Raw genomic sequence first — 13088 nt, 5'->3', positions numbered from 1 at the left:
TCAACAGTACCTGAACTGATAACTTCCAGATTTACAAACTGGATTTAGAAAAGGCAGAGCAACCAGAGATCAAGCTGTCAACATCTGTTGGATCATAGAAAAGTCAAGGGAATTCCAGAAAACATCTACTTCTGCTCCATTGACTTCACTAAAGTCTTTGACTGTGTTAATCAGAATAAACTGTGGAAAATTCTTCAACAGATGGGAATACCAGATCACCTTACCTGCCTCCTGAGAAACCTGTATACAGGTCAAGAAGCAACAGTTAGAACTGGACATTGAGAAATGAACTGTTTCGAAATTGGGAAAGGAGTACATCAAGGCTGTATATTGTCACCCTGTTTATTTAACTTCTATGAAGTGTACACCATGCAAAATGCTGGGTAGGATGAAGCACAAGCTGGAATCAAGACTGCCAGGAGAAATATCAATAACCTCAGATATGCAGATGACACCACTCAAATGGCAAAAAGTGAAGAACTAAAGAGCCTCTTGATGAAGGTGAAGGAGAAGAGTGAAAAAGCTGACTTAAAACTGAACATTCAAAAAACTAAGACCATGCCATCCAGTCCTATCCCTTCATGGCAAATAGATGGGGAAAAAATGGAAACAGTGACAGACTTTATTTTCTTGGTCTCCAAAATCACTGTGAATGGTGACTGCAGCCATGAAATTAAAAGACACTTTCTCCTTGGGAAAAAAGCTATGACAAACTTAGACAGCATATTAAAAAGCAGAAACATCACTTTGTGAACAAAGGTCCATATAGTCAAAGCTATGATTTTCCCAGTAGTCATGTATGGATGTGAGAGTTGGACCATCAAGAAGTCTGAACACTGAAGAATTAATTTTTTCAAACTGTGGTGCTGGAGAAGCCTCTTGAGAGTCTCTTGGACAGCAAAGAATTCAAACCAGTCAATCCTAAAGTCCTGAATATTCATTGGGAGGATTGAGCTGAAGTTGAAGCCCTAGAACTTTGACCACCTGATGCTAAAAGCCAAGTTACTAGAAAATAATATTATGCTGGGAAAGATTGAGGGCAGGAAGAGAAGGGGATGACAGAGGATGAGATGGTTGGATGGTGTCATCGACTTGATGGACATGAGTTTGAGCAAACTCTGGGAGATTGTGAAGGACATGGAACCCTCATATGCTGCCATCCATGGAGTTGTGAAGAGTCAGACACAATGGAGCCACTGAGCATCAACCACAACATATAAGATTAGGAACTGACTTTTTAACCACCGATTCTATGCTTGATGCTGGGAAAGTACTTTATGAGATCTAATTTAATATATTGAAACTTGTAAAAAGTTAAAGTGTCAGTCAGTCATGTCCGACTCTTTGAGACCCCATGCAGTATTATAGGCTGCCAGGCTCCTCTGTCCATGGAATTCTCCAGGCAAGAATACTAGAGTGGGTAACCATTCCCTTCTCCAAGGATCTTCCTGACCCAGTGATCAGACATGGGTCTTCTGCTTTGCAGGTGGATTCTTTACTGTCTGAGCCAGCAGTGAAGCAGTTATTGTTATCCTTACTTTAGATATAATAAAACTGAGGATGGTAAAAGTTAAATGATCTCAAAGCTAGTACATGGTGAAGCCAAGGTTCGAACCTAAATGTAAAGCCAGTCTTTGTTGACATCACATAGCCTATTTTATAAATCATATACAGCTACAAAAATGTAAGATGTCAGTCAGGGTTCAATGCACAAAACAGAAACCACTCTAGGTATTTTTAGCAGGTAAGGGAATTTAGAGCTTACATTGGAAAAGCCTAAGGAGCAAGTTCTAAGATAAGAGTCTGTTTTGCCAAAAATTTTCATTTTCATCTCAGGTTCAAAGGATTTGTTAACAAAATAAGCCACTTGTTATATACAAATAAATAATACTGTCATGCGAGTGTATGTTCCTTGGTTCTTTGTCTCATCACAACAAAGATTTGGAGCAACGGACATTAAAGCCCTCGGCGCGTCACAGCTCTCTTGGACAAACCGTGCTACAGCTCTTAGGCAAATCAGTGTTACAGCTCTATTTTATGTAGAAGATAGCAGGAGAGTGAGACAGAGAGAGAGAGAGAGAAAGAAAAGAGCGCACGCACGTGCGCTCAGAGAGTCCGTGAGAAAGTGCTTTGGCTCCTCCTTTTATATGTTTTTCCTCCACCTGGGCCTGCCCTATGCAAATTGGGCTTAGCCAGGAGTGCTGTTTGTTCTGCCTGAAGTCTTCATTCTGGTCCTCGGACCTTCCTTTGACCTTCCTTGTCTTTTAGCCACCGTCATTTTGGACTCCTTTTCCCTATTCTATCTACCTAACAATACAAATATTTATTACAGAATTATGTGGCTTATTTTCCATATACTAACATTAAAAGAAAAGAGAGATAGAAAGAGCAGAGAATACATCGCCAAATTGGGTTTTGACAAACGGCGCTGGGAATTCCCATGTCACAGCACATCTGGAGTCCCAGTTGGGAAAGGGTCCCAGGCAGTGTGTCCTCTGTTCCATGGGTGAGACTTCAAAGATGGCAGTTCGGGGTTCCTGCTCATAATCCCAGGAAGGATGCAAGCTGATATCATCATCAAGCTGTGACCAAATTGCAAGCCTGGTTTCCTGTTTATGCTGTTTGTTTTGACTTGGAAAACTTGGACTGTTGCTAAGCCTGAGGCTTGATTGCCCAGGCCCCCTCCAGGGGCTCAACAATCTCAGGATTCCTCCCCTCCCCCACCACCATCTTCTCTACGGGGCTTTAAGTCTTGTGCTCCCAGCAGACAGTCACTTCCAGTCACTTCCAGTCAGGGCAGTGTCCAGGCAGGTTAGAAGCAAGGGCAGAGGCCCACTCTGCTTTGTCTCTGAAGCCTAAAAGAGACTGTTTTTAAAATTTCCCCAACAGCCTTTTAGATGAGTTCAGAAGTGATCTACTAGAAGAGCTAGTGCTTTACACCCAATATTCAGTTCAGTTCAGTTCAGTCGCTCAGTCATGTCCGACTCTTTGCGACGCCATGAACCGCAGTACGCCAGGCCTCCTTGTCCATCACCAACTCCTGGAGTTCACTCCAACTCATGTCCATCGAGTCGGTGATGCCATCCAACCATCTCATCCCCTGTCATCCCCTTCTCCTCCTGCCCTCAATCCCTCCCAGGTTCAGGGTCTTTTCCAATGAGTCAACTCTTCGCATGAGGTGGCCAAAGTATTGGAGTTTCAGCTTTAACATCAGTCCTATCAATGAGCACCCAGGATTGATCTCGTTTAGAATGGAGTGGATGGATCTCCTTGCAGTCCAAGGGACTCTCAAGAGTCTTCTCCAACACCACAGTTCAAAAGCATCAATTCTTCAGCTCTCAGCTTTCTTCACAGTCCAACTCTCACATCCATACATGACTACTGGAAAAACCATAGCCTTGACTAGACGGACCTTTGATGGCAAAGTAATGTCTCTGCTTTTCAATATGCTATCTAGGTTGGTCATAACTTTCCTTCCAAGGAGTAAGTGTCTTTTAATTTCATGGCTGCAGTCACCATCCGCAGTGATTTTGGAGTCCAAAAACATAAAGTCTGACACTGTTTCCGCTGTTTCCACATCTATTTCCCATGAAGTAATGGGACCGGATGCCATGATCTTCATTTTCTGAATGTTGAGTTTTAAGCCAACTTTTCCATTCCTCTTTCACTTTCATCAAGAGGCTTTTAATTCTTCTTCACTTTCTGCCATAAGGGTGGTGTCATCTGCATATCTGAGGTTATTGATATTTCTCCCGGCAATCTTGATTCCAGCTTGTGCTTTTTCCAGCTCAGCGTTTCTCATGATGTACTCTGCATAGAAGTTAAATAAGCAGGGCGACAATATACAGCCTTGACGTACTCCTTTTCCTATTTGGAATCAGTCTGTTGTTCCATGTCCAGTTCTGACTGTTGCTTCCTGATCTGCATATAGGTTTCTCAACAGGCAGGTCAGGTGGTCTGATATTGCCATCTCTTTCAGAATTTTCCACAGTTTATTGTGATCCACACAGTCAAAGGCTTTGGCAGAGTCAATAAAGCAGAAATAGATGTTTTTCTGGAACTCTTGCTTTTTCGATGATCCAGCAGATGTTGGCAGTTTGATCTCTGGTTCCTCTGCCTTTTCTAAAACCAGCTTTAACATCTAGAAGTTCAGAGTTCACGTACTCCTGAAGCCTGGCTTGGAGAATTTTGAGCATTACTTTGCTAGCGTGTGAGATGAGTGCAATTGTGTGGTAGTTTGAGCATTCTTTGGCATTGCCTTTCTTTGGGATTGGAATGAAAACTGACCTTTTTCAGTCCTGTGGCCACTGCTGAGTTTTCCAAATTAGTTGGCATATTGAGTGCAGCACTTTCACAGCATCATCTTTCAGGATTTGAAAGAGCTCAACTGGAATTCCATCACCTCCACTAGCTTTGTTCATAGTGATGTTTTCTAAGGCCCACTTGACTTCGCATTCCAGGATGTCTGGCTCTAGGTGAGTGATCACACCATTGTGATTATCTGGGTCGTGAAGATCTTTTTTGTACAGTTCTTCTGTGTATTCTTGCCACCTCTTCTTAATATCTTCTGCTTCTGTTAGGTCCATACAATTTCTGTCCTTTATCGAGCCCATCTTTGCATGAAATATTCCCTTGGTATCTCTGATTTTCTTGAAGAGATCTCTAGTCTTTCCCATTTTGTTGTTTCCCTCTATTTCTTTTCATTGATCACTGAGGAAGGCTTTCTTATCTCTCCTTGCTATTCTTTGGAACTCAGCATTCAGATGCTTATATCTTTCCTTTTCTCCTTTGCTTTTCGCTTCTATTCTTTTTACAGCAATTTATAAGGCCTCCCCAGACAGCCATTTTGCTTTTTTGCATTTCTTTTCCATGGGGATGGTCTTGATCATAATGAAGAGACGGAGCCAAAGCAAAAACAACACCCAGTTGTGGATGTGACTGGTGATAGAAGCAAGGTCTGATGCTGTAAAGAGCAATATTGCACAGGAACCTGGAATGTTAGGTCCATGAATCAAGGCAAATTGGAAGTGGTCTAACAGGAGATGGCAAGAGTGAACGTCGACATTCTAGGAATCTGCAAACTAAAATGGACTGGAATGGGTGAATATAACACAGATGACCATTATATCTACTACTGTAGGCAGGAATCCCTCAGAAGAAATGGAGTAGCCATCATGGTCAACAAAAGAGTCCGAAATGCAGTACTTGGATGCAATTTCAAAAACGACAGAATGATCTCTGTTCGTTTTCAAGGCAAACCATTCAATATCATGTTAATCCAAGTCTATGCCCCAACCAGTAATGCTGAAGAAGCTGAATGGTTCTATGAAGACCTACAAGACCTTTTGAACTAACTCCCCCAAAACATGTCCTTTTCATTATGGGGGACGGAATGCAAAAGTAGGAAGTCAAGAAACACCTGGGGTAACAGGCAAATTTGGCCTTGGAATATGGAATGAAGCAGGGCAAAGGCTAATAGAATTTTGCCAAGAGAATGCACTGGTCATAGCAAACAGCCTCTTCTAACAACACAAGAGAAGACTCTATACATGGACATGACCAGATGGTCAACACCGAAATCAGATTGATTATATTCTTTGCAGCCAGAGATGGAGAAGCTCTATACAGTCAGCAAAAATAAGACCAGGGGCTGACTGTGGCTCAGATCGTGAACTCCTTATTGCCAAATTCAGACTTAAATTGAAGAAAGTAGGGAAAACCACTAGGCCATTCAGGTATAACCTAAATCAAATCCCTTATGATTATACAGTGGAAGTGAGAAATAGATTTAAGGGACTAGATCTGATAGATAGAGTGCCTGATGAACTATGGATGGAGGTTCATGACATTGTACATTAGTCAGGGATCAAGATCATCCCCATGGAAAAGAACCCAATATTAGAGATATATTAGAGCCAGAACTGCTCTCTATCTCTTAACTGTCTGAGGTATCTGGAAAATGGGCAACCAAGATTGTTGTGCAGGGATTCTATTACTTTGGATAATTAGGAAGCTGAAGAATGCATAATATAAAGTTTCTTCAGGGGAGCATTGTGTTTCCAAGACCATAATAGCTAGTAACAATAGCCAAGAGCCCTGGAAATTGGCCTCTGCCTCAATTTTATTTTCCATATATTAATGAGCAAATTTACATGTTGGAACTTGACTTGCATTTATAACCTGTATTTGCAAGGGAGTCTGGGAAATATATATATTAGTTTCCCAGCTTCTCAGTTAGAAAGAGGAGAGAATGGAGGACAAGAAACTGGAATATTCCGGAAACTGCAATATTATTATTAATTAAAAGTGTAACAATTATTACAATCTAGATTTTCTAACTTGGTTGATTGCAAAATAGAAAGCTAACTTACTTTGCAATGATACCCTGACATTTTAGTCTTTTCACCATTCTTGATGTCTGTAGAACACTGTTGATTGAGTAGGACCTTTGCTTTAGACACAATTCTTGCTTTTTATCAATGTGCAAAGCAATTTGTGTCTCACAGCATTTTTATTGTCCACTGACTGTACTGAAATGTAGTACTTTACCAACCATGAACTTTGACATGTTTATAATGGGACTTAACCTGAAAATATGCAAGAGAGAGTCTTATGAATATAATCTGTAAACAGATGGGATCTCATGGAGGTGTTGAATAGCATATGAAATTAATATTTGTGCCATGGATTTTGAGTTTAATTTGTCCTTCTTCAAGAGATGTAGTGACAGTAATAGGTAAACTGAAAGTTGAAATCCCAATTAGTTTGAAAGGACATCAAGCCTTATGAATATTCATTAGTGCTAAAAACAGTAAAGTAGTATAATTAATATAGTTAATATATATGAAATTCTATTTCTCAATACAAAGCAAAACATTGAGTGAATCCTATTAAAAATCTTTGGATAAATACTCTATGTCAGAGCTAACAATGTCAATAATCTTAGTTATTATACCTGCAGAATTTATTTCTGGAAGTTAGTGAACTTTTCCTAAATTTTCAGCACATATTTTATTCTGTATTGACCTTTTCCCCTTAACTCTTTCAATAATATATTATTTAATGTCACAAGTGTTTAGTTCTTCACCAAGCTGATCCTCTGTTCCTAAAATTGAATAGCAATTTCAAGTGCTTAAACTTAGCCTGAATTGTTTATATACATTAGTTAGTGTAGAAATATTTTCTAGCTTTCAAAGAAGTTTTATGCAGATCATAATCCAATGAAAAGGGGATACACTACTATTCAAATGACCACTCCATTCTAAAAGTATCACAGAGTATCAATTTTCAGAATAGTACTAGAAGAGACCTAAACAGTAACTTGGAAATTTCTTGGTAGTAAAAGCGGATTCAATATTTTGCACTCAGCAATTTGAAATATGCTTAAGCTTATATTTTAATTTTTCTTGTGGGTCTTTTGTTAATAAAATTGTCAAAATAATATTCTATGGGAACTTAACTGTTAATTGGTGAAAAGAGACAAAATGTTTGAGGAAAAAAATTGGTTACATTATGCAGTTATATCGTAGATAAGTACAGATGACATAGAGTGGACTTCACACATGGCTGAAAGACTCTGATGGTAGCAGTGGCATATTTGTAGTAGGTCTGTGTGAATGTGTGCTGGGCTAGCATGGGCCTAAATACACACATGTGTTTGTGCTCTCTCCAGAGGAGTTCTAATCTTCAGTTAGTGCAGTTGTGAGGAGTTGCACTTATGAATATATGTTGGTCTATCCTGTGTCACATGTGAATGAATTTGTGTAAAATGATGAATCTGAATGAATATGACTTTGTGTTTACATTATCTGTAGGGCTTCCTTGGTGGCTCAGATGATAAAAGCATCTGCCTGCAATGCGGGAGATCCAGGTTCGATCCCTGGGTCAGGAAGATGCCCTGGAGAAGGAAATGGCAACCCACTCCAGTACTCTTGCCTGGAAAATTCCAGGGACAGAAGAACCTGGTAGGCTACAGTCTACTGGGTGCAAAGAGTCGGACACGACTGAGCAACTTCACTTTCTTTTATGTTATCTGTATCAAAGACCATACAAGTGAGTATTTTGTATTTGGATGAGGCTGTATTTTTACTTATTTGTTTTATGTTATTGTTTCTGAAACATTTTGTTACTATTAATAATATTGATTACTAGTGTCTGTCTTAGCTTTCTGCCATCTTGGTTACTCACTTTCACCAAGATGAAACTTATATGATATCATTCATGTCTTGGTTCAGAAATCCCAGAATGAAAGTCATGATGCTCATTAGGAATCAGAATACAATACTGATGGCAACTGCATCCTCAAGAACAAAGGAAGAATCTAAAGGTGTATCTCACGGCTCAGCAGAAAACTTTCACTTAAGAGGTAATTTATGAATATGTTATATTTTTATGCAGCACCTTACAAGTTGATTTTAGCTTGCAGCAAGCAAAATATTCCCCTTCTGCACAATTCTCCCTTATTTGTTCTTTTGGTACATTTGAAATTGATAAGAAAAAAACAAATACCTTGCAATTTCTAGTGTTTTCTCTTTATCTTGGAGGAAAAGGAGAAGAAAACTAGAGTGAATTCAACATAGTCTTAACTCAGAGTTAAGGAGCCACTGATCTTGGATTGGAAGATGGAATAAATGTAGTTAAAGGTCAGAAGAGGGATCAGGAAAAGGTAATAAGCAGACAAACCCTGGTGATGTTTACATGAGGATGTGAAATGAAAATCTAAGCCACTGGTTTTTGATACTGGCAAATTTAGCAGTGCAACTATGAACAGCAACAGAAAATAGCTTCATGGATACCATAACAGGGGAATATGACTTAGTGTTTATGTTATCTACGTCAAATGCTGATTTCTGTAGTACTTTTAGCCAAAATGGTATCAAAGGTAAAAAAACAATGTCAAGAAATATTTAGCAGCTTTAAAGAGCCTTGGGCTTCCCTGGTGGCTCAGACTGTAAAGAATCTGCCTGCAATCAGGAGACCTGGGTTTGATCCCTAGGTTGGGAAGATCTGCTGGAGAAGGAAATGGCAACCCACTCCAGTATTCTTGCCTGGAGAATCCCATGGACAGAGGAAGCTGGTGGGCTACAGTCCAAGGGGCTGAAAAGAGTCAGACACGACTGAGCGAGGTGATTATCTTTACCTAGAGAGTCAACCCACTCCAGTATTCTTGTCTGGAGAATCCCATGGATGGAGGAGCCTGGTGGGCTACAGTCCATGGGGTCGCAAAGAGTCGGACACGACTGAGCGAGCGAGTGAGCGAGAGTCTTAGAAGCAGCCTCCCCCTGTGAGTCTCATGGACATTACAACCTATTTGGGCAGCAACACAGTTCCCAAAGAATTTATATGAGCAAAAACAAGGGAGTTACATCCCGCAAATATCCAGATTTTTTCATTCTTATCTAGGTTTCACTTTCTGACAATCAGTTCTAGAGACTCTTCAGTCTCTTTCACCAGTCGGCTTGGGAGCTGCTCTTGCTTGCTTCTTTGGGCACCCATAGTTGGCTTTTCTCCTAGGTATTAGGAGATTATATGCCCAGCTGTTATCATGCAGGGCGTGATAGTGAGGCAAATTGGGAGCCATGTGTTTCCTTGAAGATACATGAGAAAGATCTGCAAAATTGAGTGTAGGCCAATAAAAATTGCTAATCAGCAGCAAATTATTCAACAAATTTGCTACAAATGCACTATAATTGAAAAAAAAATGCATCTTCCAGTTGCTCAATTCCATGTTCATTTCCTTTCTGCTTCATCTCTGGCTCTAGGTTTGATCTTACCTGTGGAATATTGTCTGTCCTCTTTGTTCAGATTCCTGTTCAAAACTACTCCCTGGACAGACTGTGACATATTTTGTACTAAGGTTCTCTCACATCACCTCATTTTGCTAACTCATACTCTCAGGAATAAAGGAACAAGGCTACAACCATAAGATGATTATTTATTGAATGCCAAATGAAGTGAAAGTGTTAGACGCTCAGTCATGTCCGACTCTTTGTGACCCCATTATAGTCCACCATGCTTCTCTGTCCATGGAATTCTCTAGGCAAGAATACTGGAGTGGGTAGCCATTCCCTTCTCCAGGGGATCTTCCTGACCTAGGGATCAAATGCAGGTCTCCAGCACAGCAGGCAGATTCTTTACCATCTGAGCCACCAGGGAAGCCCATTGAGGGCCAATCTGTTAAATCTGAGTTTTTATTTTTCCTGTTATTAACTGAGTATGTCAGTCAGGGTTCAGTCTAGAAAATAGAAATTCCCCTTTGTATTCCAAGGATAGAGGAGTCTGCAGCTAATTTGAGGTTTATACAATCATTGGAAGAGCTAGGGAAATGTGGCAGGAGAGTCACTGCTGAAGTGGATGGTCTCGGGCCATCTGGAAGCCGCTGCAAATCTCGGGATTCTCCGGAGAGCTTCTATCAACAGTCCCCATGTGCAGCGTTAAACTGAGTGGTTTACAAAGCATTGCTCCAGAAGCTGTTATGAATCCCAAGTTTGCTCATATATATGGCCACATCTTTCTCCGGGGAATTATGGCCTTTCTCTGGCACAATTTTTGCATTTATCTTGTAAAGATGCGATGGCTCCTTCACTCAAAATTTGCTTTAGCTGTCAAGGCTGATGGTAATCCTTGTATGTATCAAGAAAGTATGAAAAGATTCATTACTTACAAAATGAGGCTTTCTGGGAAGGTCCAAAACTGGCTTGAGAGAGTAGAGACTTATTATTACATCACCATCTTGGAACCATGGGATGGTGGAGGAGTTTGGGGTTACTTGGAGAGGGTGGTGGTGATGCTGAGTTAACAGCAGAGAATCTTATCCACTGGGCGAGGTCTCAGACTCCTTTTATTCTAAGGTACCCAGACCAACAGGGGGTCACTTTTTGCAATGTTTTCTACTTATGAAACTGTTTCAAAATTAAAGTAATATACATTTTAAAAATCAAAGGACCATAAAATCCTTAGAAGTATGTAAAGACAAAAAAAAAAAAAAACCAACAACCCAGTAACTGAAACAAGTAATAAATCACCAAATAAACATGAATAGAAGTTTTCTCTTCCCTTCAGAAAAGAGGATTGTTACTCAAGACCTGTATAGATATCTTTCTTAGGAAATTCACATTTATTAAATTTAGGGTCACATTTTCTCAAAATTTCTCAAAGACAAATGGTATAATACGAAGAATTTATATATTTACCCCCAGCATACACATTAACTGGAAATTTTAGTCTCATTCAGGCCAGCTTTTTAAAATTATTGGAATTATGTATATGGTAATTGTTTACTAAAAGCGAGAGTTGATTCAAAGTAGGATATCCAGTTATTGAAATATGTTAGTTCAAATAGGATAAGGTAGAACATTCCAGAAGTTTTGACTGTTTAGACGTAGGTCACCTTCGTAATTAATACCAAAGATTTAATAAAATCTCTGAGTATGAGATGCCTGCTTATGTGACAAGCACTGAGTAAGGTGATGGGGATACAAAGTTGAATACAATGTTTTTTGCCTTTAAGGACCTCATAGTTTGTTCAAGTGATACTCAGGATTACAAAATACTCAGGATTCAAGAGTTAAAGTCTTCTGCGATTAAAACTATGACAGTCTACTAAGCAGTCACTTCTACAAAACATAGCTGACCCTAATAAAACCCAGCGTTTAAAAAAAAAAATCTGTGACAAACAAGTCCCAAACTTCAGCCTTGTTTCCTTAAAAATTTTTCTAAAATAAAAGGGAAAATAGCTAGGCAACAGCAAATTCTAATTTAGTTTTGAATGTTTTCCGTGAGAGACTGATGACAGCTGACACTGTTGTCCAGTCATCTAAGTGTAACACTGATTTCCATTTGAAACAGAGAAAGCAGTGACTTGCCGCTTGCTGAAGTCAGGCACCTCTGGGAGATGCTTCATTGTGTATTCTAAGGCACTTCTTTCCAGGTAATGGGGCATGAGAGTGACTTACACAGTGCACAGAATTTGGAGGGGAACAAAATAATAAAACAAGCAGGTTCACTCTTAGTCATGATTGCATATAGTAAATAAGCAACATTCTTTTTCAAAGAAATGTTGAGAGAAGTCAAAATGGTGGACCAGGAGGATGCGGAATTGGTCTCTCCTCAAAAGTGCATAAAAAATACATTACAAATAGAACAGTTCTTACAGAGCCCCTGCTGAACATTTGTGGAAGACATTGGACACCTAGAAGGATAAGAAAAATCCCCTTGAAACTGGGTAGGAGGAAAGAAAGATAAAAAGACGAGAGGAGTCACAGAAGGGACCAGCAACTTTGGCAGGAAGCTGAATGTGGAGGGAGGTCCCTGCGTTCAGGGAAAAAAAAAAACAAAGACCCTCATGGTGGGGAAGTCAGCTGGGACAGAAAGAGATCTTTAGGGGATCAAAGGAGGTTGTTACAGATGGTCTGTGGGAAGCAGGATGAAGCCCGCCTGGCCTGTGCGGCAGCCCTGTGCACCCCAGGCTGAGTTGCGTGCCTCCTGTCGTGGGGGGCGGCTGCGTGCTGGAAAGAGGGCTTTGGAGCATGGGCCTTGGGAAGGACCAGCTGTTGGCTGTGAAAAGGGAGCCTGAAGGGACAGGAGCAAGGAGCTCTGCAAGTGTGGAAGTTTGCAGAAAAAGCCCGGGGTACCGTGGAAGCCAGGCACCATTGCTGAATGGAACGCGATGGGCGGGCACCTTCCGCATCCTCTGGCTTCTTCAGCCTCCCTAGGCTCTAGGATGGCATCCGACTGGGGAGACTTGTCTGATCCTCCAGCCAGGACCTCTTCTGCGCTCGTGGGCCCTGGAGTTCTTGCTGGTGCAAGTCTCAAAGCCTCTCTGGGAATCAGCCCTGGGCTCCCTTGTCTGAGATGGGAGTCCATCAGTGCCGTCCGGGGCTGTGCGCTCAAGCTTGGAGCTGGGAGGGCAGATTCTCGGAGAGGACCGCTGTTGCTGCGGGGATAGGGCAGAGAGGACGGGATTCGGGGGCTGTATGGCCGGGAATGCTCCTGAGGAAACACTGTCTGCCTAGGACAGGAGGCGCCACTGTGGAGGTGGGGCTGCCCACACACCAGCTCGCGCCTCCTTCGGCGCCAGGAGTGGTTCC

The 13088-nt window shown here is 41.0% G+C and overlaps 1 long non-coding RNA gene across 1 annotated transcript; it reads left to right on the top strand.

Moving 5' to 3' along the window:
- The first annotated feature begins 7565 nt into the window (after positions 1 to 7565).
- LOC147359005 (uncharacterized) lies at positions 7566 to 11933 on the top strand. The gene is made up of 3 exons (XR_015140464.1): positions 7566 to 8052; positions 8235 to 8365; positions 11848 to 11933. It is a non-coding gene; the product is annotated as an uncharacterized LOC147359005 (long non-coding RNA).
- The last annotated feature ends 1155 nt before the right edge of the window (positions 11934 to 13088 follow it).

This window comes from Bos grunniens, chromosome 14 (assembly GCF_055505025.1).
Source record: "Bos grunniens cultivar Pamir isolate PY7600 chromosome 14, Bosgru_T2T1.0, whole genome shotgun sequence".
In the NCBI taxonomy this organism is placed as follows: Eukaryota; Metazoa; Chordata; class Mammalia; order Artiodactyla; family Bovidae; genus Bos; species Bos grunniens.
Note: the sequence above shows the minus strand (reverse complement) of the source record. Positions and strands in the feature narration are given on the sequence as shown.